Consider the following 25,375-nt stretch of genomic DNA (forward strand, 5'->3'; position numbering starts at 1 on the left):
GAGTGTTCAGACTATGTTGAAGAACAAAGGTGGTCATATCAAATATCAATTCCAGGCTCATTAGACCTGTAAAAACTCTGCTTTTGCCCTTTGTTTGGACATGGTTCAATTAATCACTTCACCTATTTCCTATTTGCACAGTACTGCAAAATTCAATGCAGTACACACTAAATTTCAAATTATAGTGTTAATGCAGGTACTATTAATAAAAGGAAACGTTTTCAGTCAGTAAAAACAAACAGTATTTTTTCATTAACAAGTGGACCCTGCTTGGTTTAATCTAAACCTGCACACACAGCAACCATTTTTCTAATTCTGTCTTTGAGCCTATAAATACCCACAACATGTACAAGTTTGTCCAGGATTAGCCTCATTTTAATTCTTTAGCTTCGAGGTCACACTCACAAATTAGTGACCTGGATCAATGGAACAATGTTGATCTGCACAGGCTTGCTTCAGTGACTATTTTTAAACCTTTGGGCCAATCCCAAATGTTACTCACATCAAATGCCTGCCCACCTGATCTCGTCTTGCATTGCAGCAAAGGAAACAAGAAAAAAAAAACAGACTACACCCACATATGATCATATACATTTCATTAAAGAGCTTTTAGAATTGAAACATTGAGCATGGAAAACCTTTTCTTTTATGCTGGAGAGTATTTAAGTACAAATATTGTATTTATTTGCATACTATTGTCACCAGCAAATAATGTAAAGATTTTCAAGCTTAATCAATATTCTCATGACCAAGGTCCAGGCACTTAAAATGGTAAAGGGTTGAGGAGCAGCATGGGAGGTATCACATATCAGCAGGCCACAATGACATCCAATTGGATATAGCTGGCTGTGCTTCAGCCAATAAAGAAGGATTTAGTAGGTTCACCGGGTTTGTTTAAGGTTCATGTGCGGACACTAGCAGGGACGGGTCTCTTCTGTTTAGGTTATCTGTACTACCTATAAGGCACTCAGTACAAGGCAACTAAAAAACTGCTGGAAAAGCCATGATAGCTTCAGCATGAAAAAAACAAGACAAAACTGGAGACCAAAGTCCAGAAAAGGGAAAAGGTGACAACATGAAGAAGAAAATCACTTTCTTCTTCACTGTGCAAAAAACATCTGTGATTGGAAAAGTTTCTGCAATGATATTTAGCTAGGATTCTATCGATGTGTGTGAAACACATTTAAATGTGTTTGTAGCCCCAAATCACAACAACAGTTGCCATAAGACACGTTATATTGTAAAGTAAAGACCCTACAGCAATACTGAGAAAACCCAGATAAACAAACAGCAAGCACTCTGAGCAAGCACTTGACGACAGTGGAAAGGAAAAACTCCCTTTTAACAGGAAGCTAATTAAAAGGAAGAACTAGGCTGCTAGGTAGAGTCAACCATCTACCACAACCAGCTGCGGGGTGAGGGTGGTCACCTATCACTTGCTGGGGGTCGATATCCTGTAGAACTTTACTACAGGAACATCGTCAACCCAGGAGTGACATCACTCCAACGCCAACATCCAAAATTCAAAATGGTGGATTATCTCTGGTAGAAACTGCACACTCATTGCTTAACCACTTGTAATTGACAACTCTTTAGTCAATGAGTCTACGGTTTCATACCTAAATCCACCCTTCCTTGTCACATGCATTTTTATTTTGCAACCAAGATGACAACAGTGGCAACGCTCAGCAAGACGTTTGAAAATAGGTCTTCAGAAACCAACAGGTTATGCCACAGTTGCTACATCCATCTTTTATATTGTCTGTGACTTTAAGGCGTAATCTTTTAAAGCCCTTCTGGCAAGCCAACAAATGTTTATTAAAAGAAATCCAATCATATTTTCTCATCCACCTCTGCCAAGATCCATTTCCTCTCATGTTTATCAGACATGAAACTTGAATGCGATTCTAAAGGGAAACAAACTGCTTATCAGAACAGTATGTAGGTTTTTAAAAAACTACTTGAATGAAAGAGAGCAAACATTTTTATTATTTGTTTTAATGTAAAATGTGGTTAAAATACACCATTTGTAGGCATCTAATATTCCCCTTCTTCTTCTACTCATTGGTCAAACAGAGCTGAAAAGCACTCATCACTGAAGTCGTGGAAACTTTCCTCACCTGTGAGAAAAATCAACTTCGGAACAAAACAAAGTCTAAAGAGTTTAAAAAGTAAGAATTAACACTTATCTGAGCTTTTTTAAGTGAAAAAAGAAAAATCCCTGCAATAAGCAGACTCTATTAAAGTCTCTTATGTTATTCAAACAACACACAACCAATGGGGAAAAAAACAATTAGCAAAGAAAATGCTAAATCATGAAGCAGACAATAGTTACTATTACTTTCTTTTGTCTTTTATAAGGACTGCTGGTAATAAATTATCACACAGTCCATTAGTTAATTAAATTTTGGTATAGAGCAAAATTTTATATAATCACGACCCACTTAATTAGTTACCCCTTGCTAGTACTGGGTTGCACCTCCTTTTGCCTTCAGAACTGTGTTCATTCTTCATGGCTTCAAGACCCTGGAAACATTTCTCAGAGATGCATGCAGTCCATGATAGCATCACACAGTTCATTTGTCACTATACATCCATGATGAAACTCTCCACTACATCTCAAAGGTGCTCTATTGGATTGAGATCTTGTCATATGGACACACTTATTCAGTTGCTTCTATTAACAAGCAGCTGAATAAGTGTAAATAATAAAAGGCATGTCAGTGTATGTATGTGTATTCCTTTTGTTCTAGTAGGCCTACAATTCACAGTGTTTAAAAGTTTCACATTTTAAGACAGTTTCCTAATCTTGGCTACAAAAAGCAACCCTCAAACCACATGTTGACCTACAATCATGTTCAAACAGGAATCCAAGCATCTAGCTATGCACACACAGTGCTGTAATTTAGATAGAACACAGAGAAGAAAGTAAACAAGATGATAGACATGCAGCAGGTGTAGCTATGGATACTGGACAACAAATGACTAATGTCAACAATAAACAGGTGCATTTACACAGGCAGGTATCATAACCACTGCACACAGAGACATGCACAAAGAAAAAAACTGAGAGGAGAGAAGAGAGAGCTTGCTTATCAGAGGTCACAGATCAAACATAAAAACAATGCTAACAAATACTGTTCTCTGGACTACCACACACCCACGCAGTGAAGCCGTATCGGGTCTCTTGGAATCTTCAACATCCTGCAAACGAATTCAACCTTTACCACTGGGTTAAGTGGAAGATGCACAAGTATAGCTGTACTAATAAACACACTGAAGAGGGTTGGCTGTCATAGACGCTGCAATACTGCGGATCCTAAGCTGAACCACATCTGACCAAAACTTTTGAAATTCTCATATCTTAAGATTGTTTGCTTTAGTAAGCTGTGTAGTTTATATTTGCATATGTACAAGAATTCATGGATTAGAGAGAGAAGGAGAGACTTAACAGAGCAATGAGTAAATTTTTAACCCCTGTGGGTCACCGTAGCATCATAGACCACAGTCACACAGACCACAGTCACACAGACCCATAGGGACCACTTGTGAGCATCTGGTCATGAGAGATAAAGTGTACAGACTAGTCGGAGACTTCCACACAAACTACGGGTGACTGCTGGCAAACAAAGCAATTGCAAGGAGGTTTTGGGTCCAGCATTCTCTTTATGTCTCATTTCAACTAACCTCCAGCAACCCCTGGATGCAGAGATGGTCGCTGATCATTCTCCAGGTATGTGTGGCTGTGGTTTATGATAAACACATGACCTGATCCTAACCACTAATATAGTTTAAAAATGTTTCAGTTATTCCAGCTTTTCCTCTGCAAACCAAACAACTATTTGTGATTTTTTTTTTAATCCTGTACAGTTTAAGAAATTTGACATTTGAGCAACTGTTGCAGAACAATTTCCTTTCAGGGATTATTACAATAATTTGTAATCTGAAAATGTCACCAAATATTTGTCACGAAATAAATGAATGACCTCTAATAACTGTGACAGAAATCCTGCAGTGGATAGCTTCCCCATTATTTAAATGCAGTTTACAAACACTGGGATTCAAACTGAGACCACTTCCAATGAGTTCACAGTGTGTTACTGAAAAGAAAGGAAAAAGTGGCCGATGAAAACTCAGAGATGTGAACAGACTCTATCCTCTCAGATATCTAGCACTGAAAATCTGACACATCACAGCAGACTTGCATTCATCAATACAATCCTTGACTCTGGGAGTAAAACTTACAACTGAGCAGGTGCTCAGAAAGAAGATGTTAAATCATTAAAAGTTTAGTAGGATGAGGCCCTGAAGGGATCATCTCAGGGGTGTGTAGGATTTTTCCACAAGACAGGCTCGGTAGTAACTTTCCATTAAAGGAAAAAAGCAGTCAGGAGACAACCCCTATGCTCAACTGTTTACCTTGCTACAGCTAACAGCCCACATGCAGCTGCTACCCCCACCCCATCCCCCTTTTTTAATTATACTGTTAGACAAGACACAGTGTACTAAATCAAAACATGACATCGAATTTTGAAAATGAGAAATATCAGACTCTTAAGGAACATGAAGGCAGGACTTCAAATTAATTCCCCACTGAATGTGTAAAGGCCTGAAGGGTAGGAAAGTCAACACGGCCAGGCTTTCTCTGCATTAGCTGACTCAAGAAAATCCAAAACTATAGCTGGAAATAACGGGTATCACGATGGTGGTTATCAGCTTTCTCTATTAAGCTGGACTTTCCGCTTCAGGCTCTTTGCGGCCCACATGAAAGCGCCCTTTCAAGCCTCATATGACTCTTCTCCTGCAGAAAATGATCCCTATGAGTGCCACCGGCTCCAATCGGAGAGATTATCAGCTGATCATAGTAAAACAGTGATCTATAAAGAACATAAAAATTTTAACAGTCAAGGCCAACACCGTTGCAAATACAAGAGATTAATGTTGAGGAAAATCCTTAATCTGGTGATCGACTGCACAGAGCAGTAAAATTGACATTTTAATTTGAGTGAATATATTTATTTTATCACAGTGCCCTCTCAGAGCTATTTATTTCTAATGTGACTGCTGCACATTAGTCTGAAACTTTAAAGTAGAGACATTTAAATGTTCCTGTCCCACAGCCTAATAGAAGAGACGTTGAAATTGCTTTAGTTCGTTGGAAGATCAAAGTGAACTTGATTAAACAGGTATTCTTACTGTGTGTTTTGTGCAGTAGTAGCTGCAATTCCAGCAGTGTCAAACAGGCTTATGAGCAGTAACTAGGCAGTAGTAAGCTACAGCTTAACATGCACCTAACAACATGTTCTCCCAGCAGAGAATCTATATCACACTTACAACATGCTGTAAGTAAAATAATTAGTGAAATCATGGTGCTTCTGGTCATTTTAAACCCAGTAAAAAGAGAATGACGTTTGTGACACTGAAAACTCTGACTACATGTTCGACCTAGCTCGATAACCTACTAATCCCTCTTCATAGCATACCCCTATGGTCACACCAAGGTTTGCTGAGTACTGCAGAATTCGGCTACGTTGGATTTTTGTGTGAATTGGCTAGAGATATTTTACATTTATAAATAAAAACCATATTTTAAAATTGCTTAACTTATTTAAACCAATCCAATCATAACAACACTCATAACGTGGCCCAATCATCTCCACCACTTGGGTCCTGCCTTCTGACACCAACTCTAGGCGTACTGGCTGGTTTTGACTGGCTGTTAACTGCTATTTCCTGCACATACTGGAGATAATGTTTCAGCAGTCTGAGTTACACAAATAAAGATGGTATAACAAAGTCTCTCAAAGTTTTAAGTGCAAAGTGCCATGGTTGTAGCAGAGAACAACCATGGCACTTTGGTTTTATGACAAGTCTGGTTTAAGCTTGTCATGGTCACTCTGACGAATGGTGACATCACAACTGCTGCCACTCGCCACGCTTTTGCATCGATATGCTTGTCACACCACAGAGCCCTCAAAACCATTACAACTGGTGTGAAGAACTGAGTATAAAGGAGTACTTTGCCTCCTGTTTTGACTTCCTCTACTCTTACACTCCACTGATGCTGAGGGTTTTTTATTCTGATGGACGACATCATTCGGGAGAAGCCACTTTGCTGCTGCCATTAGTTACATCCCTGTCTCCAGATTTCTTTTCACTGGCTGAGGTTTTTACGCTCAAACATAAAGAGAACAGTCACAGACTTCAAACCACTCTTCCGCATGCAGTTTTAGACAGATGTAACACTCAGCATGTTCACTGCTGTAAGCTAGACAGCAGTCGCTCTCTGCATCTGCCCCTCTGTTCTTTACACTCAATTAGCCACAAGAAGAAAAATGAGCCTTTTGCAAAATTTCACACTTCCTCCATCAATCCTGATGTGTCACAGTAAAAAAGAGAAATTGCTGACAATTCCTCTATTAAAGATTTTAAAATGACATTTAGTTAGGTTAACTATTACAGTAGGTCAGAGACACAGTGGCTCATCCACCCCACTCATGTTGGTATTACGAATTTCCTAAAACATGAGAAGCACCGGAGCTCAGAGTCTCAGCTCCGTCGTTCTTTCACTCGTTCTCTTTCCATTTCTGCTCCACTGATTTACATTTTCTGGCCACAAGGAGAGATAAAGTAAAACCAAATCTCTAGTTAATCCGAACTCCCTGCTGTGATGTTTCACTCAACTCTGAAAATTAGCATCTGACACAGGTCAGAGCGCCCATCACTTTCTATCTCATTGTGGTTTTTGTCCCCCGTCTTTACAAGAAGCGTAGGTCAAAGAGACACTTACAACACTCACCCGCTGTTTAGGACTCAGTATGGGAAGCAGTGAGCATGACACACATGCCCTCTTCTATAACTCAAAGACAGATATTCTTTCCCGATTCCCTTGTTGGCACATTCATCTGCAAAAAGTACATTTAGTAGACAAATATCCTCCATCCTTTATTGTTTATTTTTTAACTACATGAACACATCTCACCCTAACTGCTTTGAAACATTTGATAAGTGAGAACTAAAAGTGCATTTTCGACTTCGCCACCAGCGCTATCATGCTAGTGCGGGCAGTTCTTCCCCTTTTATCGTCAGGCAGATGAAATCTCATCTGGTGCTCAACCCCCATCACCGTACATAAATGTCAAGCAGGCCAGCGGTAGCCACCTTGCTCCCATCACTCCTGTGCTGTTTCTAGGGATGTGTTCCTGTACTGAGCTGCCTGCTGAGCTCATTAGCAGGAACAGACCGAGTGATGTAACGGTGACTGGAGGGATGAAAAGAGCACTACAGGAGCGTCCCCAGATCATCCTTTCAAAATTATACTGAGAATCTGGATCTAAACAGAACCCCCGCAAAAATGTAATTAACTAATCTTGACCTGTGTTTGAAGTATGCAAGCCTGCAAACAGTATTTTGTTCAAGAGAGCGCGAGAGAGGAAACAAAGGCCAAAACTGGACAAACACATACACGGCCAGATTTGACAAGTCTGGGAGTTTGCCAACCTGATCATATCACAGCTTGAGTTTGAATCATTCCAGACAGTCTTAAGTAAGAAAAGACGCAATGTAACCTTCAAAACGGTACTTCAAATTCATCTCTACCAGCAGCACAATAAGTTTCACTAAAAAAAACAAAAAAACCCCACAAAAAACCACAAAAAAAACACAACACTTGATGGCCAGTTAGTGAAGCATTTAAGATTTATATAGGAGCTTGATAGAATGTATTGTCTCTTTCTTTTTTTAAAAGTAAAGAGGCTTCCATAAGCTCAGGTTGCAAAACCAGAGTTTGTGCACTTCTAATGAGCTTTAAAGTAGAAATGTGGTATGAAGCTTCAACTCTCTTTCTTGTCATTTCTTTAAGTAGTCTGCAGGAATAGTTCTCCAGGCTTCTTGAAGGACATTCACACCTTTATTTGTCACATACATTTGTCTAGCCAGGACCCTTACTGGATGGGAATCAAACTTGTGACTCCCACTCCGAATGGGGCGTAGTCTTACCACTACACTATCCAGAGCCATTTTTTTTTTTAAGTGTTTTTAATGACTTGCAGGCCCTGTTCATCTGCTGTAAATAGTTTTTTTTTAGGCCTGCCACTTCTTTTGTCCTCCACTTGTGTAGTTTCCACAGATTCTTTAGAGACACTGTACCTCATGCTATGTTACTTTCTTTTTGGGGATAACCTTGTTGCAAAAAAATACTATGTTTATGTCTGTCAAACCATGTTGTCGGCATTTTCCACAGATTGAACCAAAGAAATTGAAGGAACTAGTTTTTGTAGCAGGCTGCTGGTAACCAAGTGCCTTAAAATATAAAATAAATTGCTAAGTTGTCCGTTAAGTATAAATACAACACAAGTTCTTCTAGTGATCTAGGTATCCTTTGTTGTGCTTTAATCCTTCATAGCCCGGTGTTAAATGGGAACCCTCTGGTCCGGAACAAGGACCGGACTGAAAATTGAGTGAAAACTTTGAGAGACCTTCAGAAAGCCTGGAGAACTATTTCCTCAAGGAATAATTAGAAAGTGTGGCTCCTTGAAAACAAAAAATATAAAATCCTCTGTACTTTTGCACAGTGGTGTGTGTGGGTACAGTTAAATAAACTGCCATACTTCTGCGCAGATGCACTTTCCTCTGCACTTTTAACTTCCGTGTTAAGACAACTGGTATATTCCAGTGCTTACAGATGCTCACTGCTGTATATTTGTGGAAGCCTTTCGTGTCTCTAGATGGAGCTGTGCAAAGTCCTACAAACTGTCTCGAGTGATGTCATTTGGTTGAAGCTGTGCACAAGTGTGACAAACGAACTGAAAAGCAATGGGAGAAGTTAAAAAGTGGCTGTGAAAGATCCCGGGAATACTAAAGCTGAAGCTGCTGATGGTGCTAATCGGCATCCTAATAAACAGAAAGCCTCAGTTTACATAAGTCTTTACATAAGTCACTTTCCTTATGCTTTCCCTTCATAGCCTAACTGTTAAGTAACACCTATCCGCTTCTTATTTAATGTGTCCCACTGACTGCATCTCTGTGTCGGCTACTTCTTCCGAGGTCTTGCTATAGAAAAATTAACACGAAAATGAAAGCAGCGTGCTTGCTTGTTTCATAACACAAAAGAGGGGGGGGGGGCTGCAACAGCAATGCAGACAGGAGGAGGAGGAAGCGAAGAAGGGGTGGGGGGTGCAAGTGCAGCATGCTCCTCTATTGTCTGGAGCCTAATTGACGCTCCAAAATAGCCCAACAGGAGAGGGGAAAATGCTTTTAGCAGGAAGAAAACATTCGAAAGCGGACATTAAAGCCGGCGTGTGTCTCTCACCTTCCGTCCCCGTCTCTGCGATGAGTCCCTTCAAGTAAAAAAAAAAGGGGGGAAAAAGCTTTTATTTAGGAAGTGGTAATGAGAGCCAGGGCAGGCTTGGCCGCTTTCACCCATTCATCGGTTTCTTACTGAAAGAGGAGGGTCGGTCCTGTTGGTCCCTGCACGCACTCTGTACAGGAAAAAAAAAAGCCATTACGAAAGTTCCGGAAGTGCCCGAGCATCCAAAGTGTTGTGGGCTCCAGTGCTGGTTAGCAGAGGAAAGGACTGCATGAAAGTTAAACTGTCAAATGTTATTTGATGCGTAACACGCGGTTCATTTTGTTCCCCTTTGTTGCATCATCCAAAAATATAATTTAGTAGTTGTTTAAAAAAAAAAACCAACAACATACTTTGTGCGAAAACAAAGAAGAAGAAAGCCTGATTTATAGCGAAAAAACAAACAAAAAATCCCCAAAATATAATTTTGAAAATTTAATAATCTATCGGCAAAACGTCTGGATGTGTAAAGCCTGCTTATAGCTTACCTAAGATGGCCAAGATCAAGAAATTAATTTAATAAACTGGTATTAACATAATGCAATTTCCTGTTCAGATGTCCGATGATTTCCGAATAAGCGCCCATGCATGCAAGTGTTTCCAATCAGTCTGTCTGGCCTCTGAAGTTCTAAGTGTTATATATATATATAAACCGAAATTGTATTTGTCTGCTACATTTTTAATGCTCATTTTGAATTGGATACCAGCGAAAATGCTTCTAGCTGGGACAGTGACAACAAAAAGTCTGTAAAAGTTGGGCAATCATATAAAATACTATCTGATGCTACTACTTACTGTATAGCTTAAAGAATTTTTTTTTTTTTTTTTTTTAGATCTGGACAGAATGTGCTCTCATGATAGTATCACAACTGTGTAGTGTGATTACTGAATAAAGGTATTCCATATACAACACATGAAACCTGAATATTGGACCAATATTTTAACTTCTAAACATTCATTTTAATGCCCTAAATATTGTTTTTGAGAATGTTTTTAATAGAAAGGATATGCCACAGTAGGTGTATCAATGTACCAAGCCTAATGTTGCCAAGCTCACGCAGCCATGCCAGCACAAGTCTGGCCCACTTACGTGGAGTTATGTCCTAAATAAACTCTCCAGCTGAATAACTGCATATCTAACAGAGTTTGAATTTTGCGGTATGCACAAAGCCGCTGGTCTCTTTCCCATTGTGCTACTTAACTGTTTTCAGCATTTTAAAAATAAAAAAATTGCATGCACCATAAACAGGAAAAGGTTCTTTCATAATATTTTGCATTCTGGTTTCACCTTATTTACTGACTGCTAAACCAGTTATAACAAGCTATAACAAGTTAACTGCATGTGGATTTTTTCTGTTGTTTTGTTTTTTAGTTCAGTTAAATCAGGACGATTTTTAGAAAGAACGGCATTTCCATTCTAAAACCAAAAGGTCAGCCTTGGTTTGGCTGCTTTATAAGAAGAGCTCATGATTAAAGTGGAGCAGATGATTTCAAGCCAGTACATCAGTATCACCCAGTAAGTCGGGACACTTCTCTGAAGCAGACCTGTACCCTGACATCTTTCTCCAGCTGTTGACCAGAATACAGATTTCAAAAAAAGCTGTGAGAGCAAGTTTTTTTTGCTTTACAGTATCTATTTCTGTAGATTTTAAGTTTTTGTATGTGTGTTTTTAATATTTTACAGTTTAAATACAATATGTAAGTTGGCTGAGCTCAAGGCTTAGCTCTGTGGAGCATAGATCAGTGACTTTACGATCAGATGATTTTGTTTATTTTGGACTAAAAGACTCTGATTCGTGTTGACAATATGTGTCATCATCTCTGCAAAACCAAAACTGAAACTCAAAAATGTGTCAGGTGTCTCATTTGAAAGAGAACAGCTGGATACAGACTGTAATGTCAACTCGACCATGCATGTGAACAGTCTGCCTCTCCAGCTTCTCCCTAATCCTTCTAAACATGTTATACATTAAACGGGGTTAATATTCTCTGTTATGAAACTGATCAGCAGGTGGTCTGCTGCACACATTCCTGGACTGATGGAAAAACATGACTCTTTTTCATATTGATATGGTGCCCTCTATTGCTAGATACTCTGCATAACACCAGATTATGGAATTTAAGCAAAGGTCTGACACACAGGGTGTGATGATCTGTAAATAAATGGTTAGATACTGCACACCAAAAACAAATAAAATAAATTAATTATATTTAATACACATATCATATTTAAAAATTCTCAACATTAAAAACACCAGCCCATCAACACCTTTTTAATTTAAAATGTGTGTAAATTGACTAACAGCTGTACGCTGTCCTAAAAACCAGAGGCAAGAAATCCTAATATTAACTATAGCTATAAAGGACTTTCTGGAACTCTAAACTAAAAATATTATTAATAATATAAATTTATTATTACTAAAGTTATGAAGACTGTGTTTTACCATATATAAATAACAAATTTCATAAGATCAAAGAAGTACAAAAATACGCTAAGAGACCCTCCTTACAAACTGTCTTATTGTTATTATAGACAGTGATATATTTTGAAGCTTTATAATACAGAAATTATTTTCTATTTCCTTAACATACGGTGAAAAGTCTGGTTTCACTTTATTGAAGCCTTGTTTACTCTTCTAAAAATTTTACAGTTAGGTCCATAAGTCTTTGAACAATGGCACAAGTTTTGTAACGTTCACCACCAGAGTGAATTTGAAATCAAACAGTCAACATGTGATTGAAGTTCAGACTTTCAGCTTAAATTAAAGTGGTTTAATGAAGTATATGAAGTATTGGGTTATCTGTTTGGCGGTTTGATTGTTAGTTGAGACCTGCACTCTATCAATATTCCATGGCAAATCAAGCAGATAAAAGAGTTGATTCCAAAATGTTGAATTTTCGTTTGGCAGCTTTTCGCTGAAACTCCCAATATGAGCCCCAAAGAGATGAACATGAAGAAGACTGTCATTAGACTGAAATATACAAAATGAACCCATCTGAGAGATAGCAAACATCAGGAGTGGCCAAATCTACAATCTGCTGCAATCTTAAGCTCAGTAACGCCAAAAGGCCGGAAAGGCCACAGCAAACAACTAAAGTGGATGATTGCAAATTATTTCCGTGGTTAAGAAAAGAAACTTCAAGACATTAACCAAATCAAGAAGGAGGCAGGTGTATCATTGTCAAGCTTGACAATCTGGACGCCTTCATGAGTAGAATTAAAGAAGCTTTACAACAAAGTGAAAACTGCTAGTTACACTCAAGAACAAGAACACCAGATTAGACTTTGCCAGAAAACATCTAAACATCTAAAAGAGCCTTCAGAGTTCTGGAAAATGTTTTCTTTGGACATATCAAAACAAGATTAACGTGTACAAGACTGAAGGGAAGAGAAAAGTATGCAGGAGAGAAGCAGCGCGTGATCTGAAGCATACCACATCATCTGTCAAACTAGTGGAGCCGATTTTGTGGCAGGGGCATGTATGCCTGCCAGTTAGTGGGTCACTGGTGTTTACTGATGATCTGACTGCTGATAAAAGTTACAGGGTAAATTGTGAAGTGCACAGGGCTATACTTTCTGCTCAGATTCAGCCAAATGCTGCTGAACTGATCGGACAGTAAACGGACCGTGACCCATAGCTTACCGTGAAAGCAACCCAAGACTTTCTCAATGCAAAGACATGGGATGTCTGTCACCTGATCTCAACCCAACAGAGCATGGTTTTTCATAACTGAAGGCAAAACTAAGTGCAAAGAGACCCACAATCAAGCAGCAACTGATGGTGGCCTAGACCTAGCTGTGTTATCAGTAGTTATAGTTATTAGTCTCTACATGTTACCTCTGCAATAGACAGGAAACCTGTCCAGGGTGTACTGCACTTTTTGCCTATGACAAATGGGACAGGCTCCAATGTATCAGGTATCCAGTGGCTGTATTGACCCAAATGACTGTAGCCCTACAAGTTAAAGGACGTATACAAGCATACAGGCGATCCATTGCTCCATATTTTGTGAAAAGGCATCTCCTCTAGATCTTAGTAGAGAAAAAATTGCAAACAATTTACTTAACTGTGTCCATCCATTTGACTTGGGGGGTCAGGTTTATACGAGTCTTTCTTTCTTTCTTTCTTTCTTCAGCTGAACCTGTAGGTGTAACTTATGGAAGTAATGGATACTGACACCAGTGGTTACTGCGCAAGTTAACATTTCAATGCTATACAGCCAAAATTTGCGAGGCTTTATTATATTTAATGTCACGGAAGGCTTTGACTATTTCATATTGAATCACATTTGAAATTCAAAGGTAGCTATTTGCACCAATTTCCTACATTATGTTCACTTTTTCTTTTTTTTAATTTATTTGAAAGAACATTGATATTTTTTCTGTTCAACTGAGTGAAATGAATTTTATTTTATTTTGTACAAGCAAAAATATTTAGTGCAGATTGCTCATGAAGTGTAAAGGCGGGAAGAGATTGTATTTTGTGGTTCAGTTCAGTTCGGTTTTACTTATATAGCAAAATCACAGCAGCAGTTGCCTCAAGGCACTTTATATTGCAAGGTAAGGACCCTACAAAAAACAGAGAAAACCCCTACAATTAAACAACTCCCTCTGAGCAAGTACCTGGTGACGTTAACGGGAAGAAACCTCCAGCAGAACGAGGCTCAGAGAGGGGCAGCGAAGAGTGATGCTTAGAGGGTATTTGTTTGGTGAGGAGACCACACACATTCAGATAGCCCAAACTGTTTGAAAACCACAGAGAGGAAGAATGTTATGTGTATCAATCAGGCAGTGTGAGGTAGGGGAGATTTTCTGCATGTTTTATTTCTCACTGGAGCACTCATAGAAATGAACCCGTACTATAAATTTTAATGGTGATTCCCTCACTGTGACAAGTCAAAATAAAGTCTGTAGAAAACATCTATTAATCGGAGAAAGACGGAAAGTTCAGGCACAGACTTTTGGAATTTTAACCTTGTGTTTCCCTCATTAACACGCTAGATGGAGCCACTCACTAGGTATTAATACTCAGCCTCTAAACACTATATGTAGTGTGTTCACACTAGAAACATGACAAGCAGGCTCATACTTGGAGCGCAAGGAAAATCTTCCCGATTATACAGTGTTCTGACAATTGACATCACGGCTCCAAAATGCAACTCATGAGAAACAAATACTACCTAAAGTGCAATGGTCCAGAGATCTTTTTTTCCCTCTTAGAAATTTACATAAAGCTTCTAGCTCCTACAGTTCACTACTTTGAAACTATTTTTATGTACATTGCAAGAATAAAGACCATGACACACAAACCAGCATATTTTTAATATCATAAAAAAATTGCATGTTTGATTCTTTGTGAGTAAATCTATATGTCAAACATACTGGGTCCTGAACTCAGAGACTAACCACCACAGGTCGGTGAGGTGAGAAGTAGTCGAGGGCCACTCACTGAATAATGCTGTATATTTTAGTTTTACTTCCTTACCCCAATTTAAAGAAAATTATAACTCATGTCCAATGTTTGCTTCAAGAATGTATTACAGTCATATTTCAGTTTTGAAGTCAGCTGTAAGGTAATTGCATGGCTGCACAGTAGGACATTACAAACAAAGGCTGCATGCCGTGCAGGTGTTCGGTTTCACGGTCCTGGTTCTGTGCGTGCTGGCTCAGCCCGATGGCCCACTGGGACACTCATTAACGTTTGCGGGTGCAGCTGTGCTTGTTCTACCATAATAACTCAGAGCGTCTGAGGCAAACAAAATGAAAAGTGAATTGTGTGTGTTGTGTATATGTTATCTCAACATGTATGATGTATGCCTGCGCCTCCCTTTCTTCTCTCCTGTTTGTGTGTTCCGCAGGGTGTGTGTGTGTTGGGGGTGTGGGGCATCACGTGTAACTGTGGCTGCTCATTTATCAGCCCTGCCATATGCTGCTTTATGTAAAAACAGAGTCTTGTTGAGAGGCCTTATGGTGAATCCAATACAAGTCCCGTAACAGCCATTTTTCATTTACTGCAGGCTTAAGTTCATCACAGTGCGTGTACATAAAATGAGAAGCTGTTCCATCTGTTGTCTGTAAAGCATCCTGTCCTTATATAATCTGTACAGAGAGCAACAAGGCAGGTAGGCCCTTCTGCTTTGGATTTTGCTTAGATACATTGAGGTACCTTAAAACATTGTGATAGACTTGATAACCCATATAAAGCAATGGCACTTCTGATTTGCGGGTGGATTTATGCCAAAAATGATTGCAGGAATTCAAACAGTTATAACAGACTAGTTGGCCTATAATCTGTCAGAAGTATGTCAAACATATCTCCCATGTAGGATCTCAAGTCATTTAGAGCCAGAAAGAACATTTCTGTCACAAGTTAGAAGCTGGAATCGTTTTTTGGCAAAGTAGAAAAAAGGAAAAGTCTAGAGATAGTAGACATAGTAAGTGATCACTTTTTGGCAAAACACCAGTGGTTAACTGTGTTTACATTGCACTGGTTAGTTTGGTGTTTTCAAAAACTCTGGAATAGGATCTCCCAGGATGGCTCAGCAGGCATGCATCCTGGGAGGTCCTATTCCCGAGTCCCTGCTCTTCAACTAGCTCACCTGCCATCTATCAGCTCATCACTCTCTGCTTAAAAGGACCAATCCTGCTCCCGTTTTCTGCCAAATAGTCAGCCTCCTAAGTGTACTAAGCAGGCTCTTTTGTGAAATTACGTCTTGGTATTAATATATTTTTCATCCTCCAGTACCTACCTGCTGGCTGAAGAAGTGACTTCCTCACCTGAAGAACCCACCTGCTTCTGTTGGGCTGGTCAGCTTCCACTGGAAGTCTGCTTTGGCACACTCACCTCACTACTCCGCCTGCCTGCTCACCCTCCATCAACCACCTCCTCTCCTGAGAACAAACCAGAAGGCAGACTTCCTCCCCTTAAATTCCCCATGATCCAAGTAAGCACTCTGGAAATCCCAGGATTTCTCTTGGTGTCCCCTAAGTTTCCCTGATCTCTCCTAGTGTTCAGCAAATATTTTAAAACTTGGCCCGGACCGGCCTATGACACATATATTAGTTCCTAACCAATTATTAATTTTCTGGTTAAAATAAAAGCACAGTTTCTAAATCAGCCTCTGAAGAGGATTTGCCTTCCCAATACATGGTGCTAAACCAAAGTCATATAACTCCAATACTAAGTACCCAAAGACAGTACAATCACATAACTTGAATAGTCCATGCCACCAAACACAGTAACGTTTCAGCCTTGTGATCGCAATCAGAGCATGAAACAAAATGATAGATAAAAATGCCTCATTTGTAATCACACTACACTACTCTTTTTTAAGATTTGTAATTGTAACATGTGATCTGAGTTTACAAAGTGTATTATTATCTGTCGTTTAAACCAATCATCTGACAGATTACTGCATTTTCTTTCATGCTCTAAAGGCTGAAATATTAGCGCATTTGTTGGCATGCGCTAGTAAATGGACGTAATTAAGATTTGTCAGCTATTCAAGTTTTTGTGCTTAGTTACTCGCACTTGCTCTAACCTTTGTGTCTCTGCTATCAGCACAGACTTAGCTCTTTCTGCTCTCCTGCAGGATGTGCTGGGACACCGCCCAAACAGATTGCTGACGAGGACTGAATCTTTCCCGTCACGCACATTACAGTAATTAACTCTGTGTTCAGAGGATGAAAAAGGTAGTTCAGCCTTTTTGTGAGATAGCTGAGAAATATAAAGGCAAGAGTTGATGATTGGTAAGGCTATAAATTCTAAAGGGATCAGAAGTATAAGCTAAATTCTTTAGCTCTAAGTTAATAATTAATTTCATGTTCAACTTTACACTCAGATAAGTTGAAAGGACTGCTTCATTCCTTCTATCATGACTTCCACGGGGCAAAAACAGGGAGAAGAAAGAGAATTACTAATGAAAGGGAAACGAGACGCAAGAACAACGTCTCCATATCATTCCTGTCATGTGTTATAATAATAATATATAATATAGTAGTAAATTACCATCTCATGAAAAATCACATGTGACTTTGAAGAGTTTAAATGGTTGTGAAATAATAGTCATAAAAAAAGCTTTAATCAAATTGTCTTTTCATGGGGGAAAGAGTAAAGAAAAACAACCAGAAGCGTTTTCTGTTGTTTCCTTGAACTCACTGTATTGCTGCAAGGCAGTCTGAGGTACAAACAAACCAAAGCCCGGCGTTTCCCTTTTATAGTTTCATTTTGAAACATGGGATGTGTTATGGGAAAGGTAAACTACCCCAGAATGCTGGTGAAAATCTAATTTTATCAATTCTCCGAATATCAAGTGGAAATGAGAATGAATGAGATATTTAATCATGACTTTATTTGTTACAACTTTCTAGGAGTAGAATAAATTTCTTCTTATAAACCCCACTTCTACAGAATGTATGGGAAGTTTTACACTGCCACACAAAGCTTTGTATAACTTAGGACTTATGTTATTTTTGAAAGAAATGCAATGTGCACTCACTGGCAACTTTTTTAGGTACCCCTGTTAAACTGCTTGTTATCGCAAATAGCTAATCAGCCAATCGGATGGCAGCAACTCAATCTACTGAGGCCCAACCATCTCTGATGTTTAAAGGGTCCAAAAAAAGAGAAGATAAAATAAAAATGTAAAATAAATCTGATGCATGGCTGTTGTTTTTAGACTGCCCCCCTAGACTTCACAGGTCTAGGGGGCAGTGAAGTCCATTCATCCAGTCCACAGTATTTAAAACAAACTTGCAGCAGAATTATCAAAGTGATATTTTACAAAAAAAAAGCTAAATTGATTCTTATGAGTCATTTCCTCAGAAAACCTTTGGCCAGAAAAGGTGGTATAGTCCTTTAATAAGTACAGCAGAGGAATAAATGGTGCTTTTTGTTTTAAGGGTAAAGGTACAGTCAGAGGAAGGACTCCCAGGAAAGAGATAAATGATATGAGAAGCCTCCTGGGTTGTGTCCTCTGGACTTGGGCTCTGAAAGTGCTGATTGGGGTCTTCTCTTCCCATCAGTCATTCAATCAACTGTTCACATTTGACCAATAGGGCTTCCCTTTCTTGGTCTGTTGCGCAGAGTGGAGTGAAGTGCTGGCACATTGCTCATTTTAATCTCCTTAAGTATTTACTTCAACAGTAGCGTCAATGCGTCAGTCTGTCAAAGGGATCGATTTCAGCGCTGCAGATTGCCTCAGAAGCAATGGTGCTCTGCTGGAGCCGGAAACGCTGGCTGAGAAAGTGCATTTTGGATTCAACAATTCATCAGAAGGTTCATGATAGCAGATTAAAAAGAGACTGCTTGGACTTCTGCCATTACAGTATTGTAGAGCTGTAGAAATGACAAATGTTTAAATCCTCCCAGCCTGTTTTTATGTTGCCTGTGGTCAGCCTCCTTTCAGCAGACGTTTGCCTGTTTTAAAGCCTGTGGACCAAAACGCTGTTGGAGGTTATTAGTCAGTGGCCACTTGCAGACAACCAAGACACCAAATACAGTGTTTCACTAACAGACATGTAATTAGAGCACTATGGTCTTCATTTCCTTCATTATAGACATGGCAGGTCTGATAGACCTCTTTATCCAGCACACATTCTGACACGCCAAAGGAAAGCTCTTTTTAACTGTGTCAATTCATTTCTTTTGTTAGTTACACCTTTTCAGTGCTAGCTTACACCCCCTTTAAACTTCAGAACTGCCCTTAATTCTTCCTGGCACAGAAACGCCCAACAACGTGCTGGAAACATTCCTCAAAGGTTTTTGTCAATATTAAAATGACAGAATCACACAGTTGCTGCAGATTTGTTGGCTGACACGTCCATGATGTGACTTTCTCACTTTATCACATCCCAAAGGTGCTCTACTGGAGTGAGATCTGGTGACTGTGGAGGCCACTTGAGTTCACTAAACTCTCTGTCATGTTCAATAAAGACGTTTGAGATGATTTGAGCTTTGTGACACAGTGTTTTATCCTGGGAGAAGCAGCCGTCAGAAGATTGGTTCACTGTGGTGATAAAGAGATGAAAACGGTCAGCAACAATACTACTGCTGATATAAGGATGGATGGATCCATGTTTTCATTTCATTTACTACATATTCTCACCCAACCATCTGCATGTTGCAGCACAAATTAACACTTTCCAATCTTCTATTGTCCTATATTCTGGAACCTACAGTGAATTGTAGCCTCAGTTTCCCGTCCTTAGCTGACAGGAATGTCACCCAGTGTGGTCTCCTGCTGCTGTAGTCCATCTACTGAAAATATTCAAATAACTTAAGGTAAGTCAAATAACTGTGGGGTTTTTGACTTCCTATCTGCTCAAAGCCATGAACAAAGTATATAAATCAGTTCCTAATGGTTCAATAGTCTTGACTCATAATTAAAAGCAATATTAACTTAAACACAATATAGATTTGATCTCTTTTCATTATCATTTCTCATTTGTTCAAAATCTATAAAATTGAGAGTATGGATGTTTTTCTGCACTCACCCTGCTTCTTCCTATAGATTAAATAAAAACAGGTCCAGTGATGTGTGACACGTCTCCTGGTTTTCTCAGGAGCTGATTTAAAGCTTGGTGTTTCAGCCAGTGGGTCAAACTTATTTTGCCATTTTGAGCCAAAGACACTTCCTGCTGTAGTAGCACAGGGTGTTTTTGTTCACGCACTTTAAACAAATTCTTCTACCGCACTGAAGTGAGCATTAGCAATTTTAAGAGTAGCACATACCAGTCCACATAGGGTAATGTTAGCACCACAGTGTCCTAAAAAAGCAGTAGCTTAATGAGGTACAAATATTCAAACTTAATAAAATGCTGACTCTGTGTTAGATTAACTCCTCATCCACAAACACAGTAAAACTGCATGACAGAAAAAACCTAAATTTAAACTGAGACTAGTCAACAAGTCAAAGACAGATCAAGTTTACAGTCAATCACAGATCTCGTTCTACTTTCTTTTAAATCATTGCACTAAAGTATCAAACTTTACAGGCAGAATCCTGTAACTGCAACAAATCCATGAAATAAAAAGTAATATTAAAGGTTTGTTCATGTGTTGGGTGCCTGCAGCCATGCAGAACATTTTTGTTCTTTGCTACAGGACCATTAACGCTTTGCACAGCAAGTCTTGGATGTCCTTGTTGTTTCTTTGTTGTTCTGCTGATTTCAGTGACATGCTTTAATCTTTGGTCTAATATTCAAGTAAAAAGAAACTCTTAGATCACAGTAAGTTTAAAGGTTTCTGCCAGTTAGTCCGGGATGGGCAACTGGTTTTTTGTTTTGTGAGAGCAAATGAAAATGCAAATAGTTTATTCAGGTTGTACTTGCAGACCATGACATTCAAGGCTAGGAGGGTTAAAGTTCACATGTCACTGTCTCTGTATTCAAGCGGAAGACTGCTTTGAGTGAAATAACAATGACTAATGTGTTACTGATTGTTCATTCAAGAGTAAAGTTTTGAGAAAAGGGTCTTCTGGGATTGCCTGAGCTTAAGAGCCTTTACCTATCAGCTTGCACTTTCCTGTTTTTTAATGCCTTGACACAAAGATGTCTTACTTCTCCCGATGGAGCTCTGTGAACCATTATAAATCTTTCTATTAAAATAACATCACATGACTGAAATGCAACACGGCTTTCTTTGCCATGTGAATCGGTTTGACAAAACAAGAAAGTGTGAAGCAGAGAAAAATATCAATAGGCAATAGCATTAATGGTGGAATGAGAATGCTAAAATAAGCTCAGAGGATAATTGTTTTTTCTTTATCTTTTGCAGCACCAGCACTACTTTGTCTCTTTCCTTTGTGCTGGAAGATATACTGTGCAGTGTGTAGCGCTGAAGTTTGCTGGCAGGGTTTATTCATCTCTATAAAGTCTGGCCTCAGAGGGAGATACTTGGCACTAGAACAGAAAGTGGTCCTTTTCCCAGTAGCTTTGGGTGTGAGACGCTCTTGTCTTAAAGGCTTTGTTGTTATTGTTTTATGGATTTAGTACCTCTTTTTTTTGCCCTCAGTCTCTTAAATATGTTTTTGTTTGTTATGCTATGTCCTTGTTTTTTTGACTCTAAGTGAGTGACATCACTTAGTGACATTTGAATTTGGAGAATTTGAGATGGATAAAAAAATCACCTGTAAAGAAACAATCAAGTCCAGACACTCAGCTTTAATTAGAGAGGCTGAACAAAGATATTGCTTTGAACATTAAGGAATTACGGCCATTTATTTTTTTCAGGGACTCAAATGTACATGGACAAATAACCCAAAAGCTGTTTTGTAGAATATTGTGGGCTGTGTGTTTGCTATTCCCTCCACAGTAGAGTGTGTAGAGGTCTGCAGTTAATTTCCATTTAGAAAACCTTTGACCCAAAATGCAGAAAAATCTGAAGAAATCTATCAAAGTGATGGTGTGATCATTAGAGCAACAGCTTGGTGCATTCTGATGAGCTTGCCAACATAAAAATACATCCGGAGGAGGCAACGATCATGGACAAACTCAGGAATATTTCTTCTTCAAAAGGTTTGATTATTATTATTATTTTTTTTTTTAAAAGAGGGGCTAATATATATTCACCTGGATTAAACACCACAAGTGGCAATAAATCGTGTGCAACATTGTGCAAAAGTCTTGAGTCACCCCTATTTTCTATTTATTTTTATCCTAAGAAGCCACAGTTTTTTTTTGAACATGGGTTGCTTTTTAACTAATTTTTAGTCCAGTCAATGTACCTGATCATTTTCAGAGGTTTTTGTTTTTTGTTTGTTAATTCACTAAACACTGACCTATGAATCATTCAGCACCTACCTGAAGTGATGAACCAGTTTTGTACACATAACAGATCAATTTTATGTTTCATATTTAATGCTTGATAAAATTGATATTTTATGAAATATTAATTTTAAAATGTATAAAATAGTAGTTTTATGTATGTATATATGTTAGTGAAGGGAAACAGGGAAAAGAGGCATGCCAAGGTAGCCAAATTACTCAAGACTGAAAATCAGCAGCAACAGGGCTGATGGAGTGATGAATCCAAATACGTACGTAGCGAGGACGTAAGGAGAGAGTGTCAGTGAACAGGGATCATCTAAAGCCATCTGTCATGGCTGTCATGGTTTAATGATGCATTTTAGTCAGTGGTGTTGGAGATCTTCTCAAAATTGCTTGTATTAAAAACACAGAAAAGTACCATCAGAGTTTGATCCACCATGAAATGCCTTCTGGAAAGTGTCTGATTGGCTGCAGTTTCATTTTTCAGCTCAACAATGATCCCAAACATACTGCCAATGCAGTAAAAGAAAACCTGAAAAACACACAAGAGCACACTCTCAGTCATGGATCGGCCTCCCCAGAGCCTGGACCTGAACATTATTGAAGCAGTGTGGGATCATATTGATAGAGAACAGAACAAAAGGCAGCCAACATCCAAATGAGAGCTTTGAATGTCCTTCAAGAAGCCTGGAGAACTATTCCTGAAGATACTTAAAGAAATTACAAGAAAGCTGCCTAACAGAGTTCAAGCTGTGTTGAGGAATAGAGGCCATGACAAATATTGACTTTTAAAGAGGACATGAAACGCTAAACATATAAAGCCTGTCCTCTTTAAAGTCATTACAACTGAACAAACTCTGTTGTTGCCTCATATACTGTATTTTAATGTACGTTTGCACATTTTCCTAGCAAATAAAAAGAGGTGAGGCTGTGGCTCAAGACATTTGCACAGTACTGTAAATCTCTGGTTTAGGCTACTGTTACCCGTTACAGCTAACAAGAGCTTCTACTAGCCTGTCCTAATGTAGCCAAAGTCCAACAAGCCAACGTCATAACGAGCAAATTTTCCAGCGCATTAACCTCATCCCCAGAATTGTTTGGGTGTCAACAAACAGCGCGTGCCCGGCAGGTGTGCAACACTCTGGAGTATTTTTTTTCTTTTCGGACACGTGATACTCCAGTGCAGAGGCTCCTGGTGCCTCTGCGCGTTCGCGTACCTCCTCGTGCCCTTCTCAGAGTGGGAAAAAGTGTCACGTGAGCGCGCGCTCCCATGTCTTACTGCACTCTCCACTGCCCCTCCCCTCAGCATCAGCATCAGCGTCCACAGCGAGAAAGTCCGACCTCGCGTTTGTGTCTTCGCACCTCACGTGACATAATAAATTCTACGTAATAAACCAGGCATTTTACGTAGTTTTTGGTCACACACAGAGGTAACCAGGCTCCTCTTGCATAGCGTATCTATACATGGCAGAGTGATCCTCATTTCCACATTTAAGTCGCTGTTATTTGCAGAAAATTAAAGCATGCTCGCACGACACTGCAGTGTAAATATTCACATTTGTTAATAAATGTGATGGATTAGGGTATTTTTCTGTGTCTACAGGCTGATTAATTCCTCAGGTTAGGGGGGATTAACTTTAAGCTACACGATGTTACCATCTTTTTCTTTAATTAATGTGAAAAATTCTGCATTACAATTAATAAAGCTCATTCAAGCGGTGTGTATTTAGACCTAGATGAGCTTGGAAAATGTAATTGAAATCTCTTCATATCTGTGCTTGTTTTTCTTATGCTCACCAACAGGAGGTGAAAAGGTACTCCCCTTTTAATTCCTCTCCCCGGTGCTCCTTGTTTCCTAATCTCGCCCGTGCGTCCCTGTTTCCTCCCCACGGGACTCATTTAACTTTGATCTAATCAAATCTAATCTAATCTAATCTCGCTTTCTCTCGCCGCTCGCGCTTTCATTTTCTCTCTCTCACAGCCGCCGTGGCCGTGCGGCACGCTCCCGTCATCACGTCAGGAGGAGGCAGCCTGCTGGTGCTGAAGCTGACGAGGATGAGGACGATGATGGCGGTGACGGAGGAACAGCGCTGAGTTCGCTCCGCTCAGTTTTCTCTCACTTCTTCTCCCTCCCTCTTAGTTCTTTTTTTTTTTTTTGACTGCATAAGTAAAACACAAAACGTAGCGATACAAAAAAGCGACACCGCCGATTTGACCTAATACCTTTCTCCACACCCCTCCCGTCTCCTGAGTCGAGACCGAGATGGGGAACGAAGCGAGCATGGAGGGCGGCGGGCAGCCCGGGGAGCCGGGATCCGCTGGGATGATGGGGTCGATGATGCCTGGAGGACCCTCGCAGGGACCAGGACAGCACATGAAGCCGGTCAACGGAGCAGCTGCCGGTGGAGGAATGGGAATGGGAGGCCCCGGGATGGGAATGACAAGGTAGGAGCAGCAGCAGCACTGGGTGAAGTGCTCAGGGTAGCAGCGCATCTCCGAATGTGCGCCGTAACACGGAAACAGCTGATGGACAGCAGCAGAGCAGATGCCGTCTTGATTCCGATTGTTTTTTTGGTTTTTTTTACAGGGATGGGATTACGTGGGTGTTAAAAAAGTGTTTCCCCTCTCTTGTGGATTTGGTATTTTAAAGAGGAAATGCTCAGAGTGTAAGGGGTGAAATAAAAGAATAAAAGAAATAAAAGAATCGGTGAGCTGTCCGCGGTGCTGAACACTACGAGCTGCACTGAATGGCTCTTTTTGTAACGTAGATTGATTTCCACAAATAGGTTTGACATTGCGTGTTATACCACCTTACGACGGCCGTGCCCCTCTGGTCTGTGTGACCGCTTGTCACCAAGAATGAGATAATTTTATTCCGCGGTGTCATGTGTTGCCCTAATAGTATTTCCTCGTTCTTGGCTCGGGTTGTGCTTTGGCGTAGTGTATTGCACGAGGCATGTTTATTCTCTCTTCCCTCCTAATTATCGTATAATTCAGAGGCTGCGTGGTTTCATTTACGAGGCGTGCCAGTGTCACGTCTTGGTGTTTTACGTTGGAGACGGGATGCAGCTGGATGCTCGAAGCGTCTTCATCGCCTCGCTTGTTTCCGCATGGGCGAAGGGAGTATGCCGAATGTGTGTGAGTGTGTGCGGGGCTCGTGCATGTGTGCGTGTACGTTAAGGGGCTTGCCTTTCTATGTAGGTGTGTGCTTGATGATGCGTAGTATAGTCTACTGGTACTATGAGCAGCCCCACCGTTTC

At 39.8% G+C, this 25,375-nt stretch overlaps 1 protein-coding gene across 1 annotated transcript in view; it reads right to left on the reverse strand.

The window, feature by feature from the left end:
• Positions 1-9,438, reverse strand: part of LOC146364088 (helicase ARIP4-like) — a 76,530-nt gene extending 67,092 nt beyond the window's left edge. Inside the window, exon 1 of the mRNA XM_084916056.1 lies at positions 9,311-9,438. The gene's annotated coding sequence lies outside the window, so the exon portion shown is untranslated. The remainder of the gene's footprint in view (positions 1-9,310) is intronic.
• Between the last annotated feature and the right edge of the window lie 15,937 nt (positions 9,439-25,375).

The sequence above is a fragment of the Perissodus microlepis genome, chromosome 20, assembly GCF_051167445.1.
Source record: "Perissodus microlepis isolate ML-2025 ecotype Zambia chromosome 20, ASM5116744v1, whole genome shotgun sequence".
In the NCBI taxonomy this organism is placed as follows: Eukaryota; Metazoa; Chordata; class Actinopteri; order Cichliformes; family Cichlidae; genus Perissodus; species Perissodus microlepis.